The sequence below is a fragment of the Equus caballus genome, chromosome 10, assembly GCF_041296265.1.
Source record: "Equus caballus isolate H_3958 breed thoroughbred chromosome 10, TB-T2T, whole genome shotgun sequence".
Classification (NCBI taxonomy): Eukaryota; Metazoa; Chordata; class Mammalia; order Perissodactyla; family Equidae; genus Equus; species Equus caballus.
The window spans coordinates 87,501,573-87,522,948 of record NC_091693.1 but is presented as its reverse complement, the minus strand read 5'-3'; the positions used below and the strand labels follow the sequence as shown (position 1 = coordinate 87,522,948).

Sequence of the window (21,376 nt, the reverse complement as noted above, 5' to 3'; positions counted from 1 at the left end):
GGCAGCAGAACGGAGCTTTGGAGGTTTTCCTTGAGGAAAGTGAAGTGATCCAAAGGGATGTTCTGATGACTCTACCAAGAGCTGAGTGTGGGGAGAGCTTTGGAATTAAAAGAAAAAAGGAAGCACTTAAGGGACTTCTGACAGGCCCTCCACCAGTGGTGGTGGGAAAGAGAGAGGAGGTTTGGGGGGATTTTTAACTTGATTTTTTTTTTAATTGAAGTTTAGTTGACGTACAATCTTATGCTGGTTTCTGTTGTACGACCTAGTGATTTGACACATATGTTACGAAATCACCACCAAGGCAAGTCTAGCAACCATCTGTCACCACACGACATTATTGTGATACTATTGACTGTGTTCCCTCTGCTGTACAGGACATCCCCATGACTTATTTATTTTATAGCTGGAAGTTTGTACCTCTTATTCCCGAGAAGAGATATTTTGAAGGCCCCAAACAAATGAGGCTCAATGAGTTATTGGGAACGGAGGGAGAAGAAGGAAGGATCCCAAGCAAGTCACACTTAATGTAGCTTATTTCTCTAACGTCATTGACTTGCTTATTGAAGTGGTTGTCAAAGCTGCAATAATAGCATCTAGGACAAAGACCACCCACCAGTCTTCAACATCCCCGGGGACATAGTAAATCAGCTGATTAATCGATCAGTGTCATAGGCAAAGCAAGATGTTACACCCTCTAGTCAATCTCTACCCCATCCTGTTAAAAAATTTCTCACCTCACCCACCAAATATTCCTGAAATCCTCTTCCATATGCCTTGAGCCTAGTGTCAGGAGCATAATGACGTTAAACTTTACCTGTCGTTACTCAGAAAAACACTTCTATTAAGAAAGACATCCTCATCCAAATTAATTAAGCCCAATTTGAGAAATTATTTAAATATTTTTCTCATATGGCATGAAACTTGTTAACACATCACCAAAACCAAAAATTAAGGTATTATTGCTAAGCCTTCACGTTTGACTCACGTGTGATCTTTCCTCGTCTTCTTTGGCCACTGCATCCTTTCTATACAAGAACACATTTAATTTATATACATTTTCTCTGCTTTGCACATCTTTTCTGTGAAGGGTGTCAGCAGCAAGACAAGGAGCAATCCTCGATGTTTGCATAGTGTTTCCCTATAACACTGTGTTCAGACAGATGTGTTTGTGTATCTGCAAACCTTGGAAACCATGGACTCTGACGGGCAGGGTTCTCGGTTGTCTCTTTTCAGTGTTGTCTGTTCTGCGCTCCACCTAGTGTGCCATGGCAGGCACGATGACGAGGCTGTGACAACATGCGTAAAGTACAGACTGTTCATGAGAAAGTGTGCATGCAGATAATCACCTCTGGGGAACGGCAGACCAAGGGTCATAAGCACAGAGACATCGTGTCACTTTTCATATGTATATATAAAACAGATAAGTGGCTGCCAATTTGTTCATATCCAGATAATTTTAACCTCATTCTGCTCAATCTTATTTTACTGCCACTTTGGATAGTTGTTGACTCCTAATGTAGCACCACAAAGTCATCACCTCCCCATCAGACTTGAACCATTTGATCCTAGTGTGTTGCAGGGTTGCTAGCAAAGTGCGGCACAGATCTACTTGTTTTGACAATAATTAATTAAATTAAAGTGTGCTTAATTAAATTAATTAAAGTTAGGTTGGAAACAATTTTGGGTGCAAATTGAAAACAATGATTGTAGTTTCTTCTGTAAGATCATGAAAGAGAGGTACAGAAATGATCAGATGCCTGAAGTAAATTATGCTCTATCTGATAATAACAGACACTTTGGGATAAATTTAGAGAAAATATAAATTTTTCAAATCAAACATATATGTGACAACTCTTTTAAAATACAGCAAACAAAAGATGAAATAATCAAGGAGGAGGAAAGAATATGAATGAAATGATGCTTCCTTACATTTTTCTTTTATTATAAATGGAGAATGTGCTCATGGTAAAACAAATAAATAAAAACATAACAGGTTGCACTGAGTAATAATTTCACATTGCCTCTCTCAGCCATTCCCATCTCAACTTCCCCTGGCTGGAGGTAACCAACAGTAAGCTTCTTGATGTATCTCTTTTAGAAATCTGGTACGCACATACAAGCGTCAGCGCTTCCAATAACACAGAATTCGAATTTTAAAGGAGGGAGTAAGGGAGGTATCTTGATTGCCGGTTGATTTTCTTCTTTTTAAGGTATACTAATTGTTTATTTTTTTAAAAAGTTCGAAATCTCACTTGTGTGATTCTAGTGAAAATGTTTGGTGCAATGTAACTCCTACACTGTGCGTTGACTTTTTCATCTGGTGCTGAATGAAGACACAGCAGTCTGGTTTCCTGTCACAGAACAAGCCAACCAGCCAGGCGGTGCCCTCACTGAGACACAGGCTTGGCCGCCAAGGTTGCCCCTTGCAACTACGGGGGATCTTTGCCTTGCCCAGTGGCTTTAGAACCTAACAGCTCATCAACTTCCCTCTAGCTACACTCTTTCCAAAACAGCTGGAAACATCTAGATTTTCCAGTCCCTGAAGAGCTGTTTCAGGCCTTGGGCATACCTGAATGCTTTCAAGAAAGTTATCTGATTAGGGGAATGATACTTTCCCTCCCAAACATTCCTACATTCCTTTGAGTCATTCTCCCTGTCAACCGTCTTGTCCTTTCCAGTATTGTAGGATCATAAAAATGTCTGGGTGGGAAAGATCAGCAGGTCCAGAGGTCATAATCTCAGTGACTTCAGGAGCCAGGCTTGTGAATCATATTAGAATAAGACAGTAGGAGCTACGGATAATGCATTTTCTCTTAAAAGCATTGAAATTAAAATAATAATTAAGATCAAAAACAAAAACTCCTTCGCAGGCTAGAAACACCTGCAAAGTTTCTCATCTAATCTCTTATGCAATTATGTAAAATTCAATGAGCTGTCCTCTCTTGCATTCTTGTCCATTCCTTATCTCTGAGCAACACAACAAAAACAAACCCCCAACACTGTGGGGAAAAGCTCTGCTTCACCCAACTGTGCAACAGGGAGGAAGGAACAGGCTTATGAGGACACCAGTTTGGCATGAGATGACACAAAGTCCACCCTCCAGGTTGACAGAGACTGTCCCCAGCTTCTCATGACATTCACACACCTGGTGGCCCCAACTTTCATCAGAATTCCATAACCAGTTTTAGAAAGAAAGCAGGCTGGCTCTTTAGTATATCAACTGGGAGCATTTAAGAAGCCCCTTTTTTAGCAGACCACTCACTCACGCACACACGGTTTATAATAATCTGAAGAATTTTCTGTCTTCCATAAAAGGACAAGGAGTCAGCTTGGCCAAGCCGTCCTGAGTTACAATGAACAGGAAGCCAAGAAAAGATATGTAGAGGGAGGCAGCAGAGTAAATTAGGAAAGTCTCTGATTTTTGAATTTTTGAAACCCAGCTCCACTCCTTTATCTCTCTGAGCCTTGATTTCTCCTTTCCCAAATTGGGACTAAAAACATTTCTTTTGTACTGTAGAGGATCTGAGGTAATATGTGTCAGGATGCAGAAGAATGTATTGTAATCTAACAGGTAAGTAAATAATGGTGCTATTGGCGTGTGACTGGGGAGCTGAGGGGCTGGGACCACTGAGACCTTCCATAAGCTACTGAACTCCAAACATCGCTTGCAATCATCTGCTCTGCTTGTGCGTCCTTAAAAGCGCAGAGAACAGTCCTTAGGTGAGCCCACCTTTCCAGCTGCAACAGGCAGATCCTGAAGGGTGACTTGAGTAAATATTCCTACGTCCTGGTTTTGTGGAGGTCAAGGTCTTTCTCGTTATCCCAAAGGATTACTAAACTTTACAAATTCAGTTCCTTTTAGGTTTCTTAAACACACATCATAAAATAAGGTTAAATTGCACATTACTCATCCACAAAAGCAGAGTGGCCTTGTGCTACCACAGCCCGACTCTGCACCCGATTCACCTGTCCTTTAAAGAGAGGGGGAGTGGCGTCTCACAGAAGCTTGGGTCTTACTTCTCATCATTGACGACAGCAGTGCGGTCACGTCTGCAGAAGAAACCTAGGGGTTGTTGGGGGCATATACGGATCTAAAGCGGATCCAGATTTGGGTTCAAATTCTACCTCTGCCATCTGGTAAGTCTCCTGTTCCGTAAAGTGGGGACAACAACACCTGCTCTGGCTTCACTGCCCGGAAGTGAGCAACTAGTTTCGGTGCCTCCCAGGAAACAACACGTCTTGAACTGCACCCGTTTACACAGTTTGTTAAGACTTGACGCCTGCAGGAGTTTTTTGAGACTCTCCTAATAGGTTGTCCTACTGAGAGTTTCGTACCTTAGTAGGAGTCAGTTTTTAAACACATCTCAGTGCATATGTTTGTTTGAATTGCCTTTGAAAATTCTTCCTATTTAAAAGCAAGAAACTTTTTCAAGCAATTAAATCCCTTAATGCAGAAATTAAGAACTGTTCTCCATCTTGCTAATTCTTAACATGATGAAATCTTATATGTGAGCAAGCAATTTAAAATAAAAGGTTTAAAAGATGTTGCTAAATAAAGAATATCCAAATCATTATTTCACTGTTCTTTAAGTGTTATTTAAATGAGAATCACACATTGGAGATAGAGAGAGAGAGAGAAAAAGAGAGAGAGAGAGAGAGAGAGACAGAGAAAGAGAGAGAGATCCTGGAAACATGAATCCTGTCACTATTCAACATGTTCAACATAGTTTTAGAGGTCTCAGCCATGCAAAAAGGCCAGAAAAAGAAATGAGTTTTAAGGATCAGGAAAGAAAAGACACGATTGTTGCTGATGCAGATGATGTGATTGTTTATAAGAAACACCAAGGAGATCAACACGCTTGTAAGATCTAACTGGGGAGCTGATCAAGCCTGCCTCATCCAGAATTTATCTACCCAAATCAGTGTTTCTCTACCCAGCAATAAAAGGTAGAAAACCTAATAGAAAAAAAGATTTTGTTTACAACTATAGCAAAAATTATGAAGTGTCTAGGAATTAATTAACCTAGCACAGAATGCACAAGAATTTTGTAGAGAAAAAAAATTAACTCCCTTAAAGGGATTGACTATGTGAAAAGATGTTTTATGTCAATGGGTGGGATGTCATAACTTTGCAAAGATATTGATTCTTCGAATATTTATCTATAGGTTTCAGTAAATTTCCAATGAAAATCCTAAAAGGATTTTTTTGGGAGGAATTGAAAAATTAATTGTGAAATAAATACGAGAGAGTAAGACCCACTAATAGCTCATATAAAATTTATATGAAAGAATTGATCCACTATAACACACAATGGAGAATAAAGAAGGAAAACCAGATCTACTTGATCTTAAAGTGAATTACAAAGACGTTAAAACAGTATGCTATTGATATGCAGACAGACAAATAGGACAGAAGAGATGGCATACAGATTATGAGATTAGTGACACCGCAAATGAATGGAGAAACTGTGAATTATTTAGCAAATGACGTTAGGAAATTTAGCTCACTATGGGAAGAAAAATAAGTTGAATCTCTACTTCACATAACACGTAAAAATAAACCCTAAATGGATTGAAGACCTAAATATGAAAGATAAAACTATAGAGCTAATGAAAGAAAGTAGCAGAGAATATCAAATCACTGGTCAGCTAACTCATGAAGAGAGGCATCAAGCTGAGAGGAACTGGTGGTCACTGGACTGTGGGAGAGGCTAAGAGTCTGCTGTACGAGAGTCAGGGTTGAGCAGGATTAAAAGAATGGGAAGGATTTTAATGAATGTAGAGTCGGCTTCCAGAGAACGTAACAATAACCCACATTCACAGAACACTTTACACCATCACATGTTAACTCTTTGCATTGTAGCAGACTAGCGAGGTGAACGGGGCCAAATATTTCTATCCCTTTTAAAAACACTAAAATGCTAAAAATGAGACCCTGAAAAGTTTACATGAATAGACACCTATGGAGTTAGTGGAAGGGGCAGAACTGAACCCACGGCTTCAGACACCAGACTTCTCTCTTTCCACGGCCTCCTTTGGGCATCATGGCGTGATTACCGAGCAGTGAGCACGAGAGCCACCACCAGGAACGCAGAGGCCAGCTGTTTGAGTCTCCCTTCCACAGAGACTGCCTTTTGATGAGACGGACATTTGGAACTGGGGAAAGGAACCAAAGGTCTCCAGTAAATAACTTGGGAACATACCGCTCCAATGGGAATGGGCCATTTTAAAGTGAACAGCTCCAATATATCTGTTACAACTCTCATGAGAGACAGTTTCTTATGTCTAATGGTGTCTAAGTTTTCTGTTTAAGGGAGAGCACTACATGCTCCACATTCCTCATCCAGCTGTTGTGAGAATCAAATGAAGGAAGGAGCTTTGACAGATAAGGAATTACTGTCCTAACTTAATTTCCTGACACCCTTTGACCATGTGTGAAATATTAACGTCGGTCTGCAGCGCCACCCAGCGGATACAGTGATGCTGACGTTTTCACTCAGGTGCCTTCTCAGGTGGTCGATATCAGCTGTATCACACGTCTGTTACTCAGGCCTTCTGCTCACACTCAATACATTTCTCTCCGGTTTCTGACTTATAAAAATTTTTTACATGAGGTTTTGCTAGTGAATTTTCATTTCATAAGTCATGACTCCCTACTCCCCCCCCAAAAAGGGCAAACTTCAGATCCCAAACCCGTGTTTTACTCGGACTGCTTCACCCTGTATAGCCGCCCTCCTTGGAATTGCAACCCAGGTGTTTGTCTTATAAACTAGCTGTTATTGAGCACAGGAGGAATGGCTGCCGATGTTGTTGGGGAGGTCTGTTTCCTTCTTGATTTGCCCATAAGTTGTACTTAAAATTGCTGAGTCCACACTTGAAACTTTTCTTGTTATCTTTCGCTCGTTCATACACGTACCATCACTTCAGTAAGGATCTGCCAAGTACTTTTCAGTGTTGGGCACCATGCTGAGTACTCGGCGGGATACAGTGAAGAGCGGGAAGGAACGTGGGCCCTGCCTGATGGCGTCTGCAATCCAGGCACAGGGAGACTCAACAATTAAGCAACCGGGCAAACGCCGCTGCCTCAGTTAGCTCAGGAAATGGGAATATTTGTTTCCTCGGGGGTTTTTTATTATTTGCAAATCAGCAAGAGTCTACTTTGCGTTTGGGGGTCAGTGGCTTTATGGTGGAAGGGCAAAAAGCTCAGTTGTCTAAACCTGACAATCAGCAGGAAGAAGAAAGGAGTCCCCCCCCAGGACGGCACCACCATGTGAAGCAGGAGAATTCGGAGTCAGAAACAGCAGCTTTGAATTCTGGGACCCCCTACTGTTCTCGTGATCTTCAGCATATGATTTTGTCTCCCTGACACCCACTCTTTATTTTCTGTAAAATAGAAATGATAATACCTACCTCGAAGGGGGGAAATCATGACTATTACAATGCATGGTGTACAATAGGTGATTAATAAATACTTCGTATAAATGATCAAAGGTCAAATGTTTTTAATGCGTAGCTCACACTGCACCAAACCCCAAAATGGTACAAAAAGTTTAAAAGGATGAGAAAAAGCTGGAAAAGTGGATCAAAAATAAGAGAAAATTCAGTTTTGAGAGCATAGTACATAACATAATGTTTGAACGCAAATACAAGTAGTCACACTTCAAAGGCATCCAGTGGCTGTATCTAAATTCTCATTTACCAGCCCCTAGAGTTGGCCAAGGCAGATGTTATAAATCCAGTTGGTCAAATGAAAGAAGCAGCAAAGTGTGGTTGGCTAGCTTCGGTCTCATGAATAGTTGAAAGGAGAAGTGGAACTCAAACCCATAACTCAACTCTCTGGGTTGTGTCTCTTTAGACACCATTGAAAAGAATAGATACTTTTGAACATCTAAACAATATTAGCAGAAACATCTTCTCAGTATTGTTGGAAGCCTTGCCATGCAGCCAGTTTTTCAGATAATTCCCAAACTGCACGTCTGAGCCGAGGAAATATATCAAGTGTTGTTCAGTTACAGCGTTGTCTGTCCTATTAGCACATACACCTTCACACACACAACTCAAAACGCCTCAGAAGGGAGGGGAGGAGCAAAGAGTTAACATTTGGTTAAACCTACATTTGCGTTAAGCCCTGTAGATCCATTATCTTAATTAATCAGGTAAGTGCTGTGGTCCCTGAGTTACGGAGCAAGAATGTGAATGGCGGAGACGGAATTCAAGTCAGGTCTTTCTGACCCCAGAGGCCCTCATATTTCCATCACTTGCCAGTCAGAATGGTGACTGATGGAAACAGAACATGCTCCCGCCTGACCTGAGTGTATTTCATTCTTTATGATGTCCCGTCAACTGGTGGTCATAAGCTGTTACTCTATGTGGCGTCAGGAAATTGAAGACGGCTGATGTCAATCTTCGTTTTTACAAAGGCAGTTAGGAAGGTCAAGAGCCTTCTCAGAACATTCCTAGAATCAAAGTGCACCTTATTTCGTATTGTCTGCTTTGGGGAAACACACATTTACTAAGCTTTTACTAACACTTCTTTGTTCTGCAGTTCTGATCACATTTTTGTAATTATTCTCTGCATCACGGACTTCTGAGAAGGGCCTAATGGGTGTTCCCCCTTGGCTTGTGTTTTCCTCATTTGCTATATACGGGAAGAAGGAAAATTGGAAGCCAAAGTTAATCTGGGCAAGAGACCGCTGTCACTAGACCTCGATATTAATTTTCCAGATGACTTTGCTGCTGAGTTGGCATTACTCTGTGACATTAGAAGATTGACAGTAGGTAATAAGGTCAGTGGAAGGACTATGCCTGCAAGAACACATGCATACCATAAAGCAGGCACAATGCACAAGAATTTGCACTCACGTGTGTTTGCACTCATGCGCGTTTGCACTCACATGCATACACATACCGAGCTCTCATAGCCACTGGGGCTTTCCAAGGGACAAAGCTGCTTTCATTGTTTCTGTGCCTGCTCAGTCTGTAATTCCTAAGTCCATGTGCTCTTCCAAATGAAGATCCCCTAGAAATGGCCCCTCAGAGAGAAGTCTCCCGTTTGCCAGGTGAGGGCAGGTGGGGGCCAGCTGTGCCCCGGGGAAAGACTTCCCACTGCGTTCTGCATGTGAAGCCGTGAGCAAACCCAAGAAGCCCTGTGCCTGGGGCCCAGGTCAGAGCCAGAAGCAGATAGACAGAAAAGAGATCTGGAATCCCGGGACCTCGGCATCCTGGTCAACTCTGACCTGTCCCGCAGCTTTCTGCTGGCTCCTCCCTCTTCCTGAGAGGCTGCCTCCCCTCTGGACCTTTCAGTGAAGATGTGCTCCCTCCACTCTACCTAAAGCAGCTCCCCTAGGAATTCTTCTGTCTCCCCAGCAGGTTTACTTCCTTTAGCACAGCACACTTTGGGATTACTCATTATGTCTCTTCTTAGACTATGAGCCCCCCGAGGGCTGAGACTGTCTACCTCATCTCTGTCGAATCCCTAGCACCCACATGCTGGCGTATGGGAAGGGCTCAATAAACGTTTGCGGAATGAACAAATGGGTAACTCACTTGTATAGCACCTTCCAGACATTTTAAAAAACATCTCGGCACTAGAAAAGCAGGGGTGATAATAGTTGGATCGATGTCAGCTGGTCTGCCAAAACAAACAAATAAAGAATGTCAATAGCCTGAAATTAAAACTTGAGACTGAAAAAAGGAGCTATAACATGATATATGAGAGTCAAAATTCAAAGACTATTGAAAGACTCAAACAAGATCAAAACCAGTAAAAAATTATAAACTTTCAGATAAAAGTCCAAAGAATTAACTTCACAACTATAAAATCAAAAAAATTGAGTTTAACAGTATATGTGAAAATTACACAATTTAATTGATTGCAATGTCAATATGCGTCCAGTGGAAACGAAGCTTCCAAAAATCAATGCGCTCTTAGGCTGATTAACAGAAATACTGCGCCCAAAAGAAAAGCAGTTTCATTTTTTTTCCTGATGAGGCAATACCAGGAGAAGGTTTGTCTCTGGCAGGATACTTCAAGAAAACCATTCAGATTAAAAGGAACAGGATGCGGAAGGTACGGAAACCAGGTTCCACAGGCAAAAGCTGTGAAGGTCTAGCCAGGGGAGGAGGAGTTTGGGGTGGTATTTAGCTTGAGAGGGGAGTGAGAGGTGAATGCAAATGAGCTTGATGGCTGTCCACAAATATGTCATGCGGAAGTGGAGTCAGCCTTATCTTGCTGTGCTGTGCGGCAGGACAGAACTAGAACCGGGTGGAAATCAAAGGGAGCAGACTTTGGAGCAATGTGAGGAGGGAGTGAGATCTCGATACTGGAGTGACCATGTTGTGGCTCCACGTGTTAGGCAGGCTTCTCTGGAGAAACAGATCCAGTAGGATATATATAGATACACACAAGAGGAGATTTGTTATGGGAATTGGCTCATGTGATTATGGAGGCTGAAAACTCCCACCATCTGCCAGCTGCAAGCTAGAGAACCAACCAGGAAAACGAGTGATATAATTCAGTCAAGTCTGAGGCCTGAACCAGGAGCTCCAGCATCCAAGGGCAGGAGAAGATGGACGTCCCAGCTCAAGCAGAGACAAATTCACCCTTCCTCCACATTCTTGTTCTGCTCCGGCTCCCAGTAGATTGGATGATGCACCTGCATCAGTGATGATGCTCTTCCTTACTCAGTCCACCAATTCAGGAGCTAATCTCTCGTGAAAACACCCTTGCAGACATACCCAATAACGATGTTTTGCCAGCTATCTTGGGCAGCCTATAGCCCAGTCAAGTTGACACATAAAATTAACCATCGTGCTTCGTAACTACTTTTGGGGGCAGACTGTGCTGGAAATTCCTATATTAGGTAGGGACCTGGGGAGGTAACCCCCACATTTTCTTCTAGCTCTAAATACTTTACGCTTCTGACAGTCTCTCAGGGATGTTGAGAATAAAATATAACCACTTGGAAGTGTATAAAATTGCTTTGCAGACATAACCTATTATTATCTACCATTAAAATTTTCTGCCTAAACTTTATTACTTAAACATGAGTTTTCTGGTAGTTCCTTGAACTAACCGAGAAAGAGTTTAGGATCAGATTATAACAAGAAAATGGAAAAGCCATTCACTTGACTCGTTTAAGGAATTGGAATGTGGCGGTGCCACGTCTGCAGTTCACTTGCTCAGAGAGGCTGCTTCCAGGTGAAACAAGGAGACAAACCCCATCCTCTTAGAGGCCTGAGGGGAGCTCTGTTGGTTTCAGCCCTTGATGTGTCACAGCAGAATCCTCCAGGAAATGAGGATGAAGGAATTCACTGGGGAAAGCCCCATAACATTTATTCTAAACCAGTATCACAGCAACTGCCAGATTAGCCTGGGCACATCCTGGAAAGAGATGCCCCCTGTCCTTCCTCACTCCACCCCTCCAAACCAGCCAGATTCACAGGTGAGAGGGCATGGGTCTCGTCACACGGAAGAATCTCCCAACGGTGTGGTTTGTGGGTTGTTAGACTCTGGGATGCATTCTGGAGGATGACTGAAAACAAAATCCTTCCTTAGACGTGATAATTAAAATAAATACAAGGGTTCTCATCTGTCTGGGGACATTTAAAGCAGCCATACAGGGCAGGATCACTTCTGTGCTATCCAGAGCAGCCAGGACACACTTCTACCAGAGCCTACAACAAAGTCACTCAGGTGAAAGTTACCCAAACTAGGATCACCCTGTTAGGATAGACTAGGTCACTGCAGATGCAACTCTGTGTTGATGCTGATGAGGCACAGCTACAAGGCTCAACTGGACAGCAAGTCCGCCCGCGTGCTAGCATGTGAGTGCGTGGCAAGATCACAACATTCTTTCTGGAGATGGTTCACGCCAGCCCTTGCACATGCCTAAAATTACAGACCAATTGCACTGAATTGCATCCAAATTCTAGACAGGAAAATGAAATAAGCTGTTAGTAACACTTAGCTAATTTTCCAGGAGGAAAAGCCCAGGAATCTAGGATAATTCCTTAGGGTCTGGGAGGGCCAGTGCTGGCAAATCCCAGATGTCGTGTACGTTCCAGACCCACCGAAGAGACTGGCTGTTGTCCCCAAGCTCAGCTTTTCTGAGACCTCCTGTGGATGGATTGTTTCTGCTTCACAGTGAAGCCTTTGGCTTCTGGCTTCTTCCATCCCATTTTCTCCTTGGATCCCATTAGGCAATCTGGCATCCCAGCTCTCTCTAATTTTTGCCAACTCCTTAACTTCATGCTCTTTAAATCTGTTTTATTTTAAGACATTTGACTTCGTGAATATAAGTATTGTATTTTCTCTGAAGTCTAAGCCTGTAATTTTATCGTGGATATACGGATAACGGCTTTTGCTTTCCTCCGACTCCAAAAATAGGTAGAGGTTTGATTTTGAACTTTCTATGGCTTAAGTAATAAAAATGTAAGCAGCATAAGAAATTGTATTATCTCCATTGCATTTGGCACAAATATTGAGATCAAATAACCAGTAAAAATGTTATTAGTTTAACTTTTCCAAAGGAAGCAGATTCCTGCTCCATTATCCCAATGAGTAATGCAGAGGCGTTTACAAGTTGTTTTTCATCCGAGAGTCCTAAGTGCTGTGTAAATGCAGCATTGGGTTACATCTGGTGGTGCTGTTATTGTCCCTATTTTACAAGCCGGAAAAGTGAGAGATTAAATGTCCTAGCACACAACTGATCCCCCACTCCAGGATTGGAGGCCATTGCCGCTGGCTCCCAGTCTCCACTTCAGCAGCAAGGTCATCCCTCTTCCTTGCTGCAAAGGAGCTCCTGCTGCTGCTGCAGACCCTGCGGAAGGGTGGCTGCTGGGCGCAGCCCGTACGTATGACGAGGTCTGAGCTTAAATCCTTCACCACCACAAGTTTGCTCCTTACTCCAAAATGTGTACTCACAGCCACTAAGAGCACAGTGGAGGTAAAGCCTGTCTGAGAAAACCAAACCCACTCTCTTCTAAAGGCCATTCAGCACAGGCACACCCGGCAACAAAACCTTCACGGGTCCAGCCCTTCAGTCTGGATCAGCAGCGAAGACAACAGAGCAGAGAAAGAAATGGTCACCTTTCAGCTGAAGCTCACGGCTGATCTACAGCTCGTTTCCACCCCGGGACTAGTGTTTCTTCCCAACAGGGCTGGAGGCCATCTGTTGGCACATGGTTCGCAAATGAAGATGGGTTTCATTCCCACTCTCTATAAAATGCAGAACTGGAAATCGGCTGGAGAAAAAGCAAATGCGTAAATAACATTCATCATCTCCCAGAGTGAAATACGCTGAATTTCCTCTCCCACTCAGTCTTTTGGATAGAAACATTTTGTTCCCTTCCCTTTACGACACTAATGAAGAATTAATTCCTGTCCTTAAAAGATTTATATCTATAGCACGGGAATACTGTGACATGATTTCATTATCAAGCTTTAATTTTACAGATAGTACATATTCTTCTTGTGGAAAATTAGGACTTACAAGTAAAGCTAAATTCCCTTTGATCACAACTTTAATCCAGTTCCTTTCCCCTAAAAGTAACAAGTGGTTAACAATTTTTTGTGCTTCCTTCCAGATACATTTCTAAGCATGACATATTCTTATGTAGGCTCACAAAAATATATGGCAGTATTTAGTGTACACTCCACTTAAATATCATAGTGTGTGTACCCACTTGCTATTTCACTTCACAGTATAACATGAAGATTACGCTTTTAAATTCCAGTATAAAAAATTATGGTAGAGTATGTCATTAAGTTTTAACTAATCTCCAATTTCTGGATATTTAGGTTGCTGCATTTTTCTTTACTACATACATTGATGCAATGGATATCCTTGTACGTGTGCGTTCCTCTGTTTCTCTGAGTTGAAGCTTAGGAGAGAAAGTGCTGAATCGCAAGGTATAAATACTTCAAATGTTAATACTAACACTAGCAATAGTTAACACTTATTGAGGAATCACTGTCTCCCGGTTGCCATGCTGAGTGCTTTACACTTACAGACCCACTTAGGAGAGTATTCATCGCCAACATTTTCACAGACACAACACTGAGACACAGCAGGAGTGAGTAGGTGGCCCCAGGACATGTAACTGGACATGACAGAGCCAGGGTTTGGTCCCCAGAGTTTCCTTCTACACTCTGGGCTCTTTCTTATGCAGGACCCTCTCGTACCTACAGCACAATCTTTATTCTTGTCCCGCGCACCTGTGTTTGCTACTTAAACAGTGGAAATCTACTTACTTTGATGGGCTTTATCAATCTGATTCAATTGTACGTGGGGATTTTTTGGTTTCCAGGTTGAAAAGTTATCTTCGTAATAGCGGCAGACCACAGTCTCATAAGCAGGTCCTATAACCTGGCAAAATAAAGGAAAGAGAAACTGTCGCACTGTCACCTGTGTAAAGTGATGACGTAAGCAGATGAAAAGACTTCCAGGTCAGAAACTTTGCAGAGAAGGGGACCCAGGGCAAGTCAGGTCAGGAGCAAATCTGTCCTCACTGGGAGCTCAGTCTTGTCTTCGAAACCAGCACTTGATCTGTGGGATCCGCCCAAGCCCATTTCAATCTAGCCTCCCTGCCTCCCCTGGGCAGTTCTTAAAAACTAGAAGATGGAAGAATGCTCTTTGTATTTTCGTGTGCATCATTCTACTTTATTCTACTTACCGTTGTGAAACAACCTCAAATTTAGAGAAAATTTGCAAGTTCAGTACCACAAAATTGTTTTCCTGAATTACCTGAGTAAGTGACTGACTTGTTGCCCCATCACCTCCAAATGTTTTAGCACGTATTTCCTACAAACAAAGCTGTTCCCCTACACAAACACAATCAACCACCAACATCAGGAAATTAACACTGATATTTACTATTGCCTAATCCTTGGAACTCATCAAGTTTTGGTATTTGTCCCAATGTCCTTTAGAGCAAAAAGATCAGTTCAGAATCATGTCTTGCATTTAGTTGTCACATCTCTTTAGTGTCCTTCAATCTGGAGCAGTTCCTCATATTTTCCTTGATTTTCGTGACCTTGACATATTAGAGTTCAGGCCAGTTGTTTTGTAGAATGTTGCTTGATGTCAGTTTGTCTGATGTTTCCACATGGTTACATTCAGATTGCACATCTTTGGCAGGAATATCACAGAAATGATGTGTTCCCATTGCATTCTATTAGATGACACACAATTTCAAATTGTCCTACTCCTCATCATATTGACTTTGATCACTTGTTAAGGTGGGTCTAACAGGCTTCTCCACTGTAAAATTACTCCTTATTCTCTATCATAGGTAAGTATTTGGTATGCGTTAGGGGGAGGGGTAGCCTATGTAAATATACCATTCCTCATCAAACTTTCAATTTATTCATTCATTCATTTATTTCAGCTGTTGGGGAGGAAGATATTTCCTCTACCCACTCTGGGTCCTTCTGGTCTGGCTAAGAATTAAATTCACATGAAACAGAATAACAGGAGAAGATCAAACAAAGATTTATAACATGTATACGTGGGAGAGACTCAGGAAAACTGAGCAACTCGCCAAAACGGCAGAGGTTCTCATCTTAAAGACCATCCTCAGCTAAAGACAAAGGAAGATGTTGAGGGTCAGGGGTGTCAGTTATGGGAGATTACCAGAAAAGCACAGTAAACAAGAGTAAGGTTACTATGGAGATTTAAGTCCTTGCCTTCGACACTGATAAAAGTTTTTAGAGGTAAGGTCATCCCCCCTTCTTCCTGGTACAGAGAGGGAGACACCTTTACAGATGGAGATTTCCTTTACAATGTAAATGTCTCTTACAAAGGGTAACTTCTACTTTTCAGAGTTTCTCTCATGTCTGCAGTTATTAAAAGCAACCAGCCCAAAATAATCCTCATGCCAAAAAGACATATCTTGGGGTGGCCAATTCCAGTCCCCCACACAGTATACACTCATTGTTTCTTATTCTATTTAATGTAGGTTCTCATGTTACTATAACCCTTCATTCTGGTGCTCGATTGTCCCAGATTTGGCATGTGGGAGCCCCTTCAATGGTTCCTATGTACTTTGACATGTCCTCATGTTCTCTGAGCATTTCTTTACCTTCTGGCAAAGAGGTGTTGACCTAGCCCTGGAATCAGCCATTTTTCTAAAAAGCCCTGGTTCCTTTTGTGGAGAATGGTATTTAGAGACTACGACTGGGAAGCAAGTGTGCTCACTGCCTTGCTAGGTCCTGGGGTGTCACTGCTCCCAGTACCTCTCAGGGGACAGAGCCAGGGACTGTCTCTCTCTTTCCCTCTCTCACTCTGTGTCTCTGTGTCTCTGTCTCTGTGTGTGTGTGTCTCTCTCTTGTCTACCTATCTAGATTAAAAAAGAATTTATACTGATATCTCTAATTCCAATTCAGTTCATTCTTGTTTTCCGTATCATATCTGCACATGCTTGCTCCAACAGAGGGAAACCTGCTCTCTTTATCTTTGAAGTATTTCTTCATTGGATCAATTCCTTGTCTATGCCTATGCCCTGTTGTTCCTGCCACCCCTGTCTGGGTGCCTTCCTCACCTTCCTCAGGCTCTGACACCCCAAATATGATTACTGTCCTACGGGGACACCCTTCACCCCTCATGCGACTCCAACACTCACACCGAGCTGCCGCTCCCTGCTGTGGACACCCTTCACACGCGGTCACCTTGCCGTACCTCCCCATCCTGACCTGTGTAGACACCTGCTTTGCTCAACCTCACTTGATGGTTTTGGATCAAATTGTTCAGATAGAGAAGAGGACGAGTGGGGTGTCATTTTAAGAGTAACTCCTGGTTTGCCTATTTTAATTTACGGCTACCCCATTTTTTGTTTTTGGTTGTGTAAAAGAAGTTGCATTTAAGTTAGCTACAGCTACAAGTGATCTCTGACATTTTGAATTAACTTAATTACATTAATTAACTCTTATATCATTTTTGGACTCATGGGCTTTCTAAAATAGTAATAGCAACAATAGTTCCAGGCAATCCAGAATTCAGTCTATTTGCATCACTGAGGGTTTTTCGGAATCTTGCTTCCTGATGTCTTTATCTTAAATATTTTAGTTTGGAGGTAACTTTATTTCCTTTCACAGTCTTCTGCTCCCAGCATTTTCCAGGCTACATTCCTGTCCAAGTGTTTCTGAGCACCACCCCCAGCTTGTTCTCCAGAATTCTGCCTTTGTGTCCTACGGCATAAATGTCCTTGTGAAGCCACGTACTTCAGAAAGTACAGTTGTAGAAGTTTATGAAGTGTCTGAGAAATGTAGGGCACTCTGTTCCATGACTCGCTGGGGAAGGTCAGCCCGTCGCTGTTTCTAAGCTGGAGACAGTCTATTACATATTAGCTGCCTTTTGCTCTGCACAGGGAGCCCACTTTGTTAGCTCACACTGGTAGATGCCCATGTACCCTTGGTGCACAGACATCTGGCCTCTCTGGAGTGGTGCACACATCTCAAAGGACAGCTGTGGCCCAGCAGCTCCCCATTCCCAACAGGATGTCCTCGTGGTCTTCCAGTGGCAAAAAAAGAAATTCCAATCAAGAATATCAAATGATTTGAGCCTGTGCCATAACCATGAAAAGAAATTAGAGTGGGATTATTGCCACCAGTTTCCAGTAACTGAACATTTCCGTTGGAAGGATTTGGCATGAATCTGAGTGATGCTGGTGATCACATGTGAACTCTTAGGTTAATAACTCCGATGGCCAGTTTCTGATGCAAAAGTAGAATTAACATTTTTTCTTCCATAATGGAGAAACATTGCTCTTCAGGGAAACACTCAGTAGGGCAGAATCACAAACATTTTTAAACAACTTGCTAAGTTTCCTTTAAATGCAGAGTGCTTGGAGGGAGAATGAGTCCAGTGAAAATCTCTGGAACATACGAAAGCTGTGAACACATTGCGTCTGCATGCAAGGAAGGTGCGCTCCTCTAATGAGTTCGCTCCAGGAGGCCCATCCATAAGCCTGGGAAAGGGCAACGGGGTGCCCTGTGTCGCTGGGGAGCATGAAAAGCACTGGACGAGAGGAGATCTTCCACAGAATATACTTTGGAAACATTTATTTAGATGGGCAATCAGTTTTTCTATAAGGGAGTGGGAAGGGATGTCTATTTCTGTGTTGAGGGGGGAAAGAAGGAAGAAGAGGAAGAAGAGAAATCTAATCAGGCCAGTACAGGATAAAGGAAATGTCTCCTCGGTGAGAAAAGTGCCTGGCCCTCAGGGCATCCTAAGGATAATTTTGAGCCACAGCAGGAGAACAGTCACCGGGCCTTGGAGCTAAAATGACTGCTCTTACTTTAAATTGGCCTCTTCACCTCAAACGGAATTCAATTAGATTCAATTCTTCCCATGCTGCCAAGTACCTGCTGCCCATGGGATTCCGTGAGAGACCCTTGAATGTCCCCAGGGCTTCCTTCTGTAATCAGCCAGTGCGTCTTCATCTTCATGATCCTCCCTCCTCTTGTGGCTTCTGAGAAATTTTCTTCTTTCTCTCTGACAAGCTTTTAGTATTACTGCAGAAACACAGTGGGAAACAAATTTCCCAGGAGACCACAAGAGTTCCTAGAGGATTTAGCTGCTGGCATTTTGAGGAGTCCACATAATTCATGTAAATCTCCTTAGATTTCTTTTTTAGGCCATTGCGGCTGTTCTACCAGCCAGGAAAGGAGGCAGCCTCTGTCTGCAGGAGAGGAGCAGCAAGAGACAGAAGTGGAAAATTCCTCGACCAAGATGGTTCCTAAAACAGTAATGCGTCCTTTTGAGAAGCATCACTGGGTACTTTACATAGTCAGTCCAAAGGAAAGATTTTTAGTCCACTTATTGAGGAATCCTATCTTTAAATTGAACCTAAGATGAAACTGAGGAATCCTTGACTCCATCATAAAATATATGGTGAATGAAGTCATTGCCAGTCCTTGAATTTCATGTACAAGGCTGTTCCCAAAAGCTAAAAATTTCATAAAAATCCTACTCACAGCTTGCCTTTAGCCACAACAACGCAGCTCCAGCATATCACAAATGTTCTTCAATTTTCTTTTCATTCATGAATGAGCTACCACAGGTCAATGAATGTCTCATCAAAACCGGAGATTCACAGCTTTGGGCGGGACTAGTGATTTACATCTTTGTTTCAAATGTGTTGTTTGTAAGACCTATCCTTTTTTGTTTATAGACTGAGCTCCGACTTTCACATTTTAATTTTACAATTAATTTATAAAATAATAAGGTCTGACACAATGGAATATTTCATAAATTTCATCCACCCTGCTTCGCACACACATTATAAGGAGTCCAACCTCACCTTCTGGCCGGCACGCAGCGACCCGGTGAGACAGCCCAGAGACCCCGGGAAGAGTTCCTCCACTGAGTCCACAGCAGCTGAAAGCAACGCCACCGTGTGTGGACTGGAGGAGAAGCGGATGTTGCCTTTATGGAAAAGCTGTCAGGACAGTCTTCCAGCTGGAACAGGGGAAAGAAAACCTACCTGTGTGCCACCTTCTACGCATTAGACAAGCCTCCAGTGTCAAGACACTTCCAATGCACAAAACCCTTGAGGGATGTTGTTTTCCCCATTTTTCAGATGACAAGACTTAGACTCAGTGGAGTTAGATAACTTGCCCAAGGTCATATAACTGATAAATGCATAGCTGATCCAGGACTGGAATGCAGAAATGCTTAGGTTGAGAAAGGGTGCTCCTCCCGAGTAGAAACGAGATACGCCAAAGCAACTCTTCCCTCAACAGACACTCCTGGTACAGGATTAGCTGCTAAGGCTGCTGCTTCTGCTGTTGCTGTTGTTGTTATTATTATTTGGATGATTATGCTGTGGAACTGGAGGTAGACCAGTTGCTCTGTCTCTCTCCACATTAAAAAATGTCCCTGGCAGCTCTAAATGCAAACATAAGTTATTGGAAGACGCAGAAACCTCGTATCCAAGATGAGCCATCTGGCCTTTGCAGTATCTTTCGACTGGTTCACGGCTTCAAATCAGATCACCTTTAATGAATTGTCAGACACTGCAGCAACGTGAAGTGAATATGAAAGAAAAAAATCCAGAGAGCAATGAGGTGTTTGATAGAAATTGTTAGAAACCTGTAAATGAAGAAGCACAAACCAGCCCAGCTATTTCTCTTAATCCGTTGCTCATTCTTGTGAAAGCATTTGGCTGATGAATCATCTTAGTAATGCTTTTTAGAAAATCAGAAACGTACTGAGCCAGCTTTGGCTGAGCTAGATATGGTCAAACGTGATTCTGATTTTTAACTGACCCAGAAAGATTCTGCTTGGCCAGTTGTTACAAATGAGATCACTTTCTATCAACACTTAGAGCAAATCTTGATACTCGAAGCCCCCATCTGCTTGATTAACTAGAAATCTAGTCTTTTCTTGGGGTTCACCTTCCCGGACATTTTGAAGAGTCCCTGGGTCTTACGTGTGTCTGTAAATGTCTCCCTTGCCACCTGTTGAAGAAACGGACGATCACAATTTACTCTGAAGGCCCGACTTCTTAGGAAGATGCTAATTGTGGGGAATTTCCCATTGTCCTCAGCTTATTTTAAAAAGTCTTTTAAATTACATGCAGTGCCTTGCACAAATCTTAACTGTACAGATCAGTGAATACACACACACAAGTGTGAAACCCCAACCAAGGTCAAGATATACGACGTTTTCAGTGCTCAGAAGCCTCCCTGAGCTTCCCCACTTCCATCACCAAAGCTAATCTCCACGACGATGTCTGTCAGCAGTGATTCTGTGGTCTCCATATAAGGGAATCAACCACAGGTGCTCTCTTCCGTCCAGCTTCTTTCATTCAAGATTATTTCTGTGAGATCCATCAGTGTTGTTGTGCATACTATGATTTTATTCCTCTTTATTGCTGAATAGTATTCCATTGTATGACTATATCATGATTACAGTGTTGATAGACATTTGTATTGTTTTCAGTTTAAAAATAAGCTTCTCTGAATATTTTCACATGTGCCCTTCTTTGCACATGTGCACTTCTTTCTCTTGGATATATACCTACGAGTGCAACCACTGCATGTACAGGGAGTATATACACATAGTTCCATGTAGTTGTATAGAATATCAATTGGTTGGTTGATTACCAGAATATAAGGTTTACGTTCCATTTTGGTAGATACTGCCAGTTTCTAAAGCAGTTGTACGGACTCGCATAACAGTCCTCATCTTGATCCTCTGCTCTGACACCATGACTATTCTTCAGATGCTAGATACTCAGATTATCCCTTTCTAAGTGAGAGGGGAATAATGCCCCATCCCTTTATGTCATGACAGGCAAGGAGTCCTGTGTCAAAGCTGCCTGGGCCTGCCTATTGGGGTTCTTTTGATTCAGACACATACAGCTATTCCCT

The 21,376-nt window shown here is 42.5% G+C and overlaps 1 long non-coding RNA gene across 1 annotated transcript in view; it reads right to left on the bottom strand.

Annotated features, from left to right (window-relative positions):
- Window positions 1–7,478: 7,478 nt before the first annotated feature.
- Window positions 7,479–21,376, bottom strand: part of LOC138915866 (uncharacterized) — a 31,717-nt gene continuing 17,819 nt past the window's right edge. Inside the window, exons 2-3 of the long non-coding RNA XR_011422250.1 lie at window positions 14,255–14,369; window positions 7,479–13,245 (exon numbers count right to left, since the gene is read on the bottom strand). This is a non-coding gene — a long non-coding RNA (uncharacterized lncRNA). The remainder of the gene's footprint in view (window positions 13,246–14,254; window positions 14,370–21,376) is intronic.